The sequence below is a fragment of the Pistacia vera genome, unplaced genomic scaffold (genome assembly GCF_008641045.1).
Source record: "Pistacia vera cultivar Batoury unplaced genomic scaffold, PisVer_v2 Contig528, whole genome shotgun sequence".
Classification (NCBI taxonomy): domain Eukaryota; kingdom Viridiplantae; phylum Streptophyta; class Magnoliopsida; order Sapindales; family Anacardiaceae; genus Pistacia; species Pistacia vera.
In genome coordinates, this window is record NW_022196366.1 from 144,059 (window position 1) to 156,447 (window position 12,389).

The window sequence follows — 12,389 nt, forward strand, 5'->3', positions numbered from 1 at the left end:
TCAAGTACTAACATTGAAAATTTGAAAAAAATTTTGGGGGGAAATTTCAAATTTTTAATGTTAGTACTGGGATTAGTATGCATTATTTTAAACTTCAATAACTATCAATAATTAATTAATATATATAAAAATAATTAGTAAAATAAATTAATTGTGTAGAGTTAATAGAATTTAAAAAAAAAAAGAATACTCTGTTTTTGTGTAACATTTGGTGCAATAGAATGGAGATACAATAGTAAAATGGTCTGAAAGTTAAGCTTGTTTTGTTCTGAAACCTCAAGTAACGTGTTGTTTTGCGATTTTCATTTAGGCTTAAGTGATTGGATATTGCCTTAGATATGTCATATTAGTGTATGACGGGGATCAAATTATTTTGAATTTGTGATATGACTTGTATATATGGAAGAAATGTAATGTTCAATTGTTGTCATTTTGCTGTATTAACTAAAATATTGTAAATTAAAGAGTGAATATGTAACTATAAAATGGATGGAATTGAATTGGACAGTATATATATTTATATATACTCTCTGATGTCTTATTATTTGCATTGATGTAACATCTTGTCAAAATATAATCAAACAATGCGAGAATATGCATGTCGCTCACGCTAGAAAGTAGATGACAACAGGTTGGGCTGCTATAGAAATAGAATGGCTATTTTGTTACATTATATCTTGCCCGTTTGAAAAGCCCTGTTTCAATAGTGATGGGCCTTACTTATTTAAGGTTATTAAGCCTTAGTTTCCACTGGCCTGGATAAAAATGGATTGGATTGGATTGGCTCAACCTTTAGGGTGCTTTTGGTTCAGGAAATGTTGTATTATTGAGAATGTTATATTAATAAAAGAATATATTACTTTGAAGGAAATGTTTAGAAAAATGTATTTGGTTGGTTGGAATAAATTGGTGAGTGTGTTATATTTATATGTTTGGTTGGGAGAAATAAATTGGTGGGTATGTTATATAGATTACTAAATTGCCCTTCTTTTAAAATATTAATATAATATTTTTATTTTTATTTTTTTAATCATCTTTTAACCCTCCACATTTGAGATTTTGCTAAAACACCATAAAAGTTTAATTTTTAACAAAAAACACCCTCACCCATCCAAGCCACTGTCGGTCGCCTAAACCATCGCCAGCTATCGATCGAGAAGTATAACGAAGATGTTCTTTGAGGAGTTTTGAAGAGGAGGTGAAGGGGAGTCGATTAGTGCAAGTGGGGTAGGGTTGTTCAAAAAAATGCAAAAACCGAACCGAACCGAAAAACCAATTCAGTTACGGTTCGAAAAATTCAAAAAACTAAATATTCGGTTCGATTACCGGTTCGGGAGAAATTAGAAACGGTTAACCAAAAACCGGTTTTCTAAACCGGTTTTTCAAATATATAATAATATATATATATATTAAATAAATAAATAATAACCTAAACTAAAATAAATCCCTAATTCACTCTATCTAAAATCCCAACCCAAATTTTTTTTCTTAGTTCCCAATGTATTGTCTATATTTACAATTTAATTTAGGATAAAATTAAAAAAAAAAAAAGTTTTATAAAAAGAAAAAAGGGAAAACCGGTTCAAAACTGGTTAACCACTTTTTTTAAAACGGTTAATCGGTTCGGTTTCGGTTCGAGAATTTTCCCGAACCGAAAATTCAGTTCGGTTTAGAAAACCCGGTTAACCGCTTTTGAACACCCCTAAAGTGGGGGTGATTTCTAGTAGAAAACGCGATCGGAAAAGCACCGAGAAAAAGGAAAATCGCGGAAAAACAGTGGGCTTCATCGGCGATTGAGAGCAACTCTGATGATGGGGTTTGGTGGGATTTGAAGAGGAAAATGAGAGGAGTAAAATGGTGGTGGTTGGGGCTGACGGTGATGTTGGAATCAGCCCAAATAAGGCTTAATATTGGCGGCTACCCAACCCAAAAAATTTCATATCCACAGCCATCGTTATGGTCGGAAAATGCCATATCGGTTCATGACTGGCCAGATTCGGCTAGTCGTGCACCATTCTAGTGACGGTGGCCACCGGTGGTGGTGGTGGCCTCCGGCTGCAGCAGTCCTCTTGGGTGGCTTGTAAATTGTTTTAAAAATAGGGGCATTACTGTCAGGACTTTAATTATTTAAGGGAAAATTGTAATGGTAGAGTTCATGTAAATTAATTTCAAAATAAGGGTATTATTGTTCAAAAGTTTTAATAGTGAAGGGTAAAAATTGTAACAAAATTAAGATTACCAAGTAATCTTAAAATATCTAAGAAAATGAAGGTAATCAGATTACTTCCTATATTACTACTATGGGGGCGTTTGGATCATATAATGTTTTATTATAGGGGGATATTATATTAACGGAAAGATAGATCACCTTGAAGATTACTGGGAATGTTTAGAAAATGTGTTTCGTTGGTTTGAATAAATTGGTAAATAATATGTTTGGTTGGGAGGATAAATGGGTGGGTATGTGTTAAGGCCAAAAAATGTCCTCGGCCTCAATAGGCCTAAGGGGAAGACACCTTCAACAAAGCTCGGAGTCATGGCCCAATTCTGATTAGGCCCATGACAGGGTTTGCATATTGGGCCTGCTCATTACACCTACCATGTTGCTCACTGCTTGAGCCCAATCAATAAAGGCCTCGATTCGTTTAGACCTCATCATCAACTTGTTTGGGTTCGGGCCCATTGATCCAAGACCACCTGCTAGACTTAGGGTTTACTTGGACCCTAAGGTTACCTATTTACTCCGGTGCTATCTGGATTCTACCGAAGAGATCCATTACTATCCTAATTCGTCTAAGATCCGTATCTTAGACCTGCTGGGACTCCCTTTCCTATTAAGGTAAGGGAGTCAAAGGCTTCCCTTTCCACTAAACCTCAACTTCCCAGGACTCAAAGTCCTACTAGGACTCGAAAGTCCTACAACTGCTATTTAAACAAGAGGCCAGTCCTCTCACAGGCACAAAAGACTACGCCTTCTAGCCCCATAGTCTCACTCTCGAGAGCCTTACATCGCCGCTGTAGTCCTAGTCTCCGGCTAGATTCCTAGTAACCTTCTCTCTCCCTTACCTTCTCTAAATTAGCCTCACCTAGCCTTGCTAACTTGAGCGTTAGAGTGCCTACGGCAAACACCACCTCGGTGCTTTTCGTAAGCTTCACGCTTGTTTTCTTGTGTGCGCAGGTGCAACGGATTGCTGGTGGCCTCAACCTCACGGGATCATACCCTATCTTTGTTACCGTAGATTTTGTCGTCTACAGTTTGGTGCCCACCGTGAGGCCTCTGGCAATCATTCATCTTTCAAACCTTGCTTCACAAGGAAACTTCCATGTGGCTGAAAATTCAGATAACATCAATCATGTTGGCAACACACACTCTTTTTCTTACCCTCTCTAAATTAGCCTCACCCAGCCTTGCTGACTTGAGCGTCGGAGTGCCTACGGCAAACAACACCTTGGTGCTTTCTGTAAGCTTTACGCTTGTTTTCTTGTGTGCATAGGTGCAACGGATTGTTGGTGGCCTCAACCTCACGGGATCATACCTTATCTTCGTAACCGTAGATTTTGCCGTCTACAGTTTGACGCCTACTGTGGGACCTCTAGCAATCATTCATCTTTCAAACCTTGCTTCGTAAGGAAACTTCCCTATGGCTAAAAATTTAGATAACATCAATCCTGGTATCGAGGCTAGGCTCGAAGCTCTAACTGCTTTTATGCAACAACACTCAGACAAAGTGGCAGCATTGGAAGCTGAGAATGCCACCATCCAGACTGAAAACGCCTCCATCTTGGTTGAAAACCAGTATTTGAAAGAAAAGGTGAGCCAATTTTATGACCTTGAGCTTCAGCCTTGTCAGGTACAACCCAATCGTTTCCGCGCATCGGTTCCATCCATGCAACCTCTCTAGACTCCGGATAACAGATTGACCACTTCAGATACTCAATCACGTTAACTCCATTCAACGCTAGTGGATGGCCCAGCCTAGAGTCCAACTGAGTTGGGATAGCAAACAGGGCCGCTCTTGACCGACCCACTCCAAGCACAAGATCAAGGTACCCAAGTAACACAAAGCCTACCGCAACAAGAGCCACCTATTCTTGTCATCCTGCCTCATCTCCAACCAACAACTCCTACCCAAAACCCACTCGGCTCGACTCACCCTCGTGGGTCGTGTGGACATCGTCACCTTCAATCCATCCCACTCGAGTCCATTCATCCCCACGGACTAGGTGACACCTAAATAACCCCACTCACTATCCATGTAGGCTGAAACACCATATTAGTCATAGTGGAAACCATCCAACCCGTGGAATGAATAGAGACCTAAATTACCAAGCGGTTTATGATGGAACGATTCACCAAACTGCCCTACATGACTTGACTCAACCAAACATGCCGAGTGCAAGTCATATGACAAACCAAGCCAACCTGGTGGCCTCCGCCTCACTCATGGAGCAAATATTGGCCAAAAGATTGACTGACATAGAGGCAATGATGAGGCGTATACCTGGAGTACCAATCCCAACCAAGAAGAGTCAACCCCATAGCTATGTCGATTCAACCTTTGTGAATCCAATCGCTCTAGCTGAGATGCCACACAAGTTCACCATCCCCAGCATGAAGCCTTACGATGGCACAACCGACCCGGATGACCACATAGACTCATACAAGTAATAGATGTTTGCCGCCTCAATACTCCAACACTAAGGGAAACTTGTATGTGTAAAAGCTTCGGCTATATCCTCTTTGGGCCAGGCCTTCAATGGTACACAAACCTTCCAAACAACTCAATCAACTCATTCGCCTAGCTCACCGATACCTTCATTAAACAGTTCGCCAATAGCAAGGAACTCAAGAAGCTATCAACTGACCTATATAAAGTCTAATAGAGGAGGGAGGAGCCGTTGAGAGAGTACGTCAGCATATTCAATAAAGAAAAAGTCTCCATCCCATCCTGTAACCTAGAGACAGCGGTAAATGCTTTCAGAAAGGGTCTCCTCCCTGATGGAGAACTATATAAAGACCTAACTAAACTTGGTTGCACCTCAATGGAAAACGCCTTGGCTAAAGTAGTAATCCAGATCAGATGGGAGGAAGACAAGGCGAACCGAATGAGGCATGCTAGATATGATGACCGTCTCCAAAGGCGGAGTGAAAGAAGGTCAAAGTCCAGATCATATGAGCCCCGACATCAACCCCTATCCTGCAATTCAAGCAGAATCAAAAAACCGTATGATCGCCAACCGACCAAAGCCATAAATATGCCATCAGAATCAAACTAATTCAAGATTCTATAGTACAACCTCAACGTTGAACCAGCTCAAGTCATGGCAATCATGAAAAAGATGGGACCCACCGTGAATTGGCCAGCCAAGCTTAATCCTAATGCAAAGAGCGACACAACCAAGTGGTGTGAATTTCATGGTGACTACGGTCACAACACCGTCGATTGTATCGCCCTAAGATTAGAAGTAGCAGCACTATTGAAGAGGGGACATCTTTGGGACCTGTTGACAAATAAAAGGAAGAATACAGTTAGGTAGAGAAGCTCGAAAGAAACATCTCCCCCTCCCTAAGAACCGACACCGAAGGGGTTTTGCTCCATTATCTCCTAATGGTTAGAAATCAGTGGGGTTATTTATTCCTTAACCAAGCAGCATGCTCGAGCCAGCCATCACCTAGAAGTTCGATCCATCCACCCATCTCCTCGGGCACATGCCAACTAGATCATTCAATTTGAAGATGACGAGCCAGCCACCTTAGTCGCCCCTCATCATGATGCTTTGGTCATCTCCTTCCAAATCGCTAACATCCTGGTCAAGAGAATATTCGTAGATGGGGGATCCTTAGCAAACACTCTCTTCTTTGAAGCAGCGAAAGTCATAGGACTGGATGAGTCAAACATCAAAAAATGCCCAACTATCCTGGTTGGGTTCAACTCTGAGCAGAAGTACACCATTGGAGAAATCGCCCTGCCTGTCTATGCTAATGGAATCAACAAGCAAACTACTTTCTTGGTGCTTGACTGCCCCTCACCCTAAAATGTCATCTTAGGTCGACCCTAGATCCATGACATGCGAGTTGTCCCATCCACCTTCCATCAAACTATTGTTGTTGATTTTCGCAAGTGTACGAAATCGTGCAAGTAATAAAGTGTATAAAATACGGATATCGAACCCAAGGGAATTACTATTATCAATTACCAATTAAACTATCCTATTACTATTTGATCAATCCAAATTTTATCAAGGAAAACCTAAATTAAACTAACAATTGAATTTAAAAAGAAAACTGAAAAGAGAACAATTAAAATAAACCTTTGGGTGAAAACAAGATGACAAGACCTAGGGCATAGACTTCACACCAACTCTTATTCATATGTATCGATCTCTTATGCTAATTTTATTAAACTCTTCCTACAGGTCAAACTCCCTAAATTTCCAATAACTTTCTCTCGAACAATTATCAAATTAACCCCTAATTACTAACCCGAATTATCTCTAATCAGATTTAAGCAATTGGAGATCATTACGCTCTATGGAGTTTACCAAAACCTCACAAGTCGTGGTAACCTATCTCTAGCGTTCGCTCAACCTATGGTTTTACTACCGTAGACCAACTAAGTATCATCTCTCGATCTCAACCTAGTCCATTAGTTCATTCAATTCTTGGGCCCTTAAGAATCAAAAGCATTAGGAATAATAGTAAAACTTAGGAAGACTTCTTAATAAAAATTAACAATCAAAGATCAATACATAATTAAGAGATTTGGCTATATCTTAGCCCTAGAGAATAAATTTAGTTCATAATAAACATGAAAGAAACAATCATCTTTATTAAAACATTCATCATGAGTTTATAAGAAAAGAATAAAGAAAACTTCTCTATATTGTGAATCAAAGCTCCAGAATTTCTGTTACTTCTCTTCTCTGCAGATTTTTCTCCCTTTCTTCTCACCAAAGAATCCTCTTTTTTAATGCTAAAAGACTTCTATTTATATCCCACAAGGGTTAAGGTTTGTTTTTCCTTAATTCTATTTGATTTGGATCCCTTAACCCTATTCTCCTGGCTAAAAACGGATAACAAGTTAGTGACTTCTGTGACTGTGTCGTGGCACTGTGCTGTGCACAGTAGCTACTAAAAAAAGTGTGTCACGGCATAGTAGCTGCTGCCCTTTTCCCGCATCATTCCACTGTTCTTCAAAGATATTGATTTTTGAACTTGATAACGATGGAATTTGGAAAAGTTGTAAACATATGAAATGTAGAAATTTGAATCAGCTTGCCAACGGTTCAAGAATCTTCTAATCAGAGTTCTACAGCTCAAGATATTTTCAAAATACCGAGGCATGCGCAAGCTAAAACGTAATCTGAAATCTTCTCTTTACTTCAACTTCCATAACTTCTTCGATTCAACTCCAATTCTTGATCCGTTTGTTTCCACTCGTCACTCATTCCGTTGCCAACATGATTCTTCATCCGAGCATAACATTTAAGCACTAGTGACTTGAAAAACACTCAAAAACACTTGTGATCCCGTAAAAGGCAATTATGAAAATATTAAGCAACTTTACCAAATTAAGCCTAATTTCCCACAATTAATCCCCCAAAAACCACTAACTAAATGTGTATTTTCAAGCTCTTATCAAATATCAAGTTCTCAACAAAGTGGGGAGTAAGAGAAATCAATGGCGATCCTAAGGTCTCGAGAGACTGCCATAAGAACGCCTTTAAAGGCAAGAGTCATGCTTCATGGCAACTACAGAGACATCCAACCCTTCTGACTGAGCTAGATCAACTGTCCATGGAAGAGTTGGATGAAGTGTAGATACATTCAGACCATCCTGACCAAAAGACCCAAATAGGCTCTCGCTTGAAGCCCAAGATAAAAGAGCGACTTATAGACTTCCTCAAGCAGAATCAGGATTGCTTCGCTTGGTCCCACGCAGACATGACAAGCATCAGTCCTGGGGCGATTGTCCACCACCTTCAAGTAAATCTAAATCACCCTCCAGTGAAGCAGAAACGAAGGAAATTCGCTCCAGAATGCAATTGTGTCATCAACGAGGAAGTTGACAAGCTGATGAGTAACAGATTGATTAGAGAAGTGTTAGTGTATGCCCTAGAAACCATTCGTGTTGTCGGTTTTAGAGCATTTTGTCTTATATCAATGTATCATAAATAATAGAAGAAAGAGTTCTTCAATTCATATATATAAATTACTTCCTTTATTCAGTTATGCATTTAAAATAAAGTATGTATATGAATTCTTTAGATGATTCATTTAATCGGTAAATGAATTTATCAAAAGGTTCCCTACGGAAGCAATATAATTTGGGCAACTATATTGCATAGTAGCCATACTGGATGCTTCCAAAAGATATCACGAGTTGATATAAATACGGATGACAATGATAGTCATGTCACCAGGGCATTAGTATGGATTAGCGGTTGGTGAACTGTTTTTTTAACGTGACTGAATAACGACAAATCACTTGGAAAAACATGTAGTCAATGATTTATCGTTTAGTTATATCAGTGAACGATGTAGTCCTTTGGCCTGAGACATTGTGGTTAGATCCAATACAAATACGTATGGTTTATACAGTCTATAAATACGAGAGCAGTCATGTTTCATATAATAAAGCCTATTTGGTCATGTGTTATTCATATGCGGAAACTAACGATGGTCAAGTAGGGATCCATTGACTCGAAAATATAGGATCAGGAGTATCGTTGACTCTATCCGGATTCGAGTTCCTGGACGAATGTCGATAAATGTCAGAAATCAGAATCTCTGGCCAGAGTCTATTAGTAATGATACGAAAGCAAGTTCGTGATGACAAGTTCTGGACATATTGATCGACGATTCGGTAGAAGATCGAGTTTAGGATTTTGACGTTCCATGAATCCATACTCGATCAGGATATATCAATGGAGGAACTTTACATGCATGGTACATATGATCTGAAAAGGATTCGATGAAGTATTTCTTCATCATGGTTTAGAGACTATGGCACATTGCTAGATGTTTACCATAGTCGTTGGGCCTGCAGACAGGTTTTCGGATTCATCCAGAACCGGCTCACGGCTATTCCACAGTGGACCTACATGGTCACACCAATAGCCTTGAGAAGTTATAGAAGGATAAGTGAGAGAAATGATTGTCCGAAGAGGGCTAGCACCTTCCGAGGGTAATGACAGAATTTCTATAGTAATAGTTACATAGAAAATTATTTGTGACATTTTAAAGGTTAAAATGGTCAAGCAATAATTAATTGTATTTAATTATTATATGTTAAAGTGTTAAGATAAATGAGATGAACTAAAATAACCTTTTAATAGTTAAAGGGCAAAAGGGTAAACTTATGGGTTGTTAATGTAAACTAGTTTAGTTTAAATGGGCCCTTGAATAATATTGATTATTCAAATGGCAAATTAATAAATGCTTAGGCTCTTTTTAGAATAAAATTTTATTGGGGCATGCAAGTGAAAAACAAGTAATTACAAAATGACTCATGTATATATAAATGCAAATGGTTGCATTTTAGGTTAAGTGTTCATTGTTCACTCAAAACAAAAACAAAAACTCTCTCTTAGGTTCGGCCACTCTCTCTTTCTCTCAAGGTGGTGTTAAAGTGTGGAGGGTTTATAGTTTTGAATCTTAGCTTCATCAAACCTAAGCTTTAAGGAGAAGGTATAACTTTAATTTATGTTTCATTTAAAGTTTTTGCCTCCTATAATCCAAATCTTAGCTTGCATGTCTTGTTTACATGCTTTCCATCAATTTTTCTGCCACCTCTTCATGGTTTTTTTTTTCTTTCAGATTCAACCGATCAGCCGAAGGCACCACCACTAGAATGACCCTAACGTATTCCACTCGGTTCGATACACCAAGTAAGGACACCTTCATGGGATGGTCCGCACATCTTCTCACTCGGCTCGATATACCAAGTGAGGACACCTTCATGGGATGGTCCGCACTAGAGGTGGAACAAATGGGCCGGGTTAGGCCGATCAACCCTAACCCGACCCACATTAAAGAAGGTTCAACCCGGACTGCCAATAAGGTGGGTCGGGTTGAACCCAAACCGCATGCAACCCCCGGGCGGGCCGGGTTGATATATGGCAACCCGGCGACCCACAGGTTGCTGTTTTGTTTTTTTTGGAAAGGACCCACCAACCCGCCGGGTTGACCTGCAGGTTGGTTGTTGCAAACAACGGCAACCCGCCGAGTTGACCCACAGGTTGGCTAAAAAAATAAAAAATAAAAAAAACAAAATTAATTTTTTTAAATACCCCTTTTACCCTTGAAATATAGCTGTTTTATGGCAGTTGGAGTGGTCGTTTTCGTCATTTTCTTTTCCCATTTTTTTTCTATAAATTGGCCCTAAACTCTCATACTTTCTCACATCCCAAATTCTCTCATTTTCTCTAATCTCTATTGAAATCTCTCAATTATTCTCTTTGTTGTCAATTTGCTCTTATTTTAATTTTTATTAGTTTTTGTAATTTTCAATTCATATTTCCATATTCCAATTCTCCTTCTTTAATTTTTTATTTCTTCTATATCAAATTTTTTTTTTTTTTAACTACAATGGATAGATATTTCTCTCCTATCAATTTCGATGATGAAGGAAACTACTATCCTAATCCCGCTGAATTTACTAACATAAATGCAGCAGATTCAAATAGTCCCGCTTTCCCAGTCTCAGAATCTGATACACCTCAAAATATGCTCCTGATTCCTCCCCATGCTGCTGCAACTCCCGGTGGTTCTAGAAGTCATTTCGTAATCGTCGTCCTCGTCTAACTTCATCTCAAGCTGAAGCGGGTTCATCAACTACTGTCGAAACCGACGACAGACACACATTAGACGTTTGGGTGCATTTCGACAAGTTTTACGAGACAGAAAATAGAGTTCAATGAAGAAAGCAAGATACAAGTATTGTGGAAATATTTATAAAGCTGATTCAGGTAATAATACTAGTACTTTAAAAAGGCATGCTAACAAACATATTGCTCAACATGGAAATAGAGAAACCAATCAAACTCAAATAACTAATATGGATACTACTTGGCGTTATAATTCTAATGTATATAAGGAACAATTAGCTTTATATATTACTGCAAGTGATCAACCTATTAATATAGCTGAAGATAAATATTTTGAAAGATTTATTAAAAATTCATTTTTTCCAGGATTTAAAAGTTATTCTAAAACTGCAATTAGAAATGATTTAATAAAATTGTTTGGGAAAATGAAATTAGAGTTAAAAAATAAAATACATAGTTGTCATATTAGTGTGGCTCTAACTGCCGATATTTTGAATGGTAGAGCTAAACAAGATTATATTTGTGTGACTAGTCATTATTTTGATAACGAATGTAAATTAAATAAATCTTTATTAGGATTTAGATTAATGGATTTTGATCATAGTGGTCAACAAATTTATAATAAAATTGTTGAAGTTTTAGAAGATTATGATGTTATTAATAACTTGATAAGTTTAACTTTAAATAATGCAAGTGCTAATACTACAGCTATAGATTTTTTTAAAAGTAATTATCTTTTTTATAACAATTTGAAGTTTTTTCACCAACGTTGTGCATGTCACATTATTAATTTAATTGTGAAAAATGGTATAAAAACAATTAAAGAAAATATTGATAGAATTAGGGATTATTTAGCTTGGATTACTAGTAGCAATAAAAGAAATGCCGAATTTCAAGATGCTTGTATAAAATCAAATATGTCTCCTAGAACTTTTGCATTAGACATGCCTATTAGATGGAATAGTACTTATTTAATACTTGATTCATGTTTACCTTATGCAAATTTAATTAGTTATTTTGTAGCAAATAATAGAGGTCCTCATTATTTGGTAGAAAATAATTGGCATATAGCTAAAATATTTCATTCTTTTCTTAAAAAATTTTACCAATCCACTTTACAACTTTCTGGTATGTATTATCCTACTAGTCCATTGGTAATACATACAATTATAAAAATTTCAGAGTTATTTAGAAAAAACAAAAACAATGAAATTTTAAAGGAACCAATAAAAGCAATGGAATTTTTTTTTTTAAATATTAGAAACCCGTTCCTTTTCTTTATTGTTTAGGTGATATATTTGATCATAGAATTAAAGTAGCAAGTTTAGAAAGTGGTTTAGACACATTAACTGAAAATTTACAAAACGAAGCATATGCCAATCAACTAGAAGAGGTAAGAGATTGTCTTGCAGAGGTATATTTCCAATATAAAAACATGTATGGGAACCCGCAAAGATGCGAAATACCCAAGGAAGTTGCATCAAAAGAAACAAATGAAGACTTCTACTCCTGGAGTGCATTTGATAGGCCGAAGAGGACCCGAACCGGAAGTACAACCT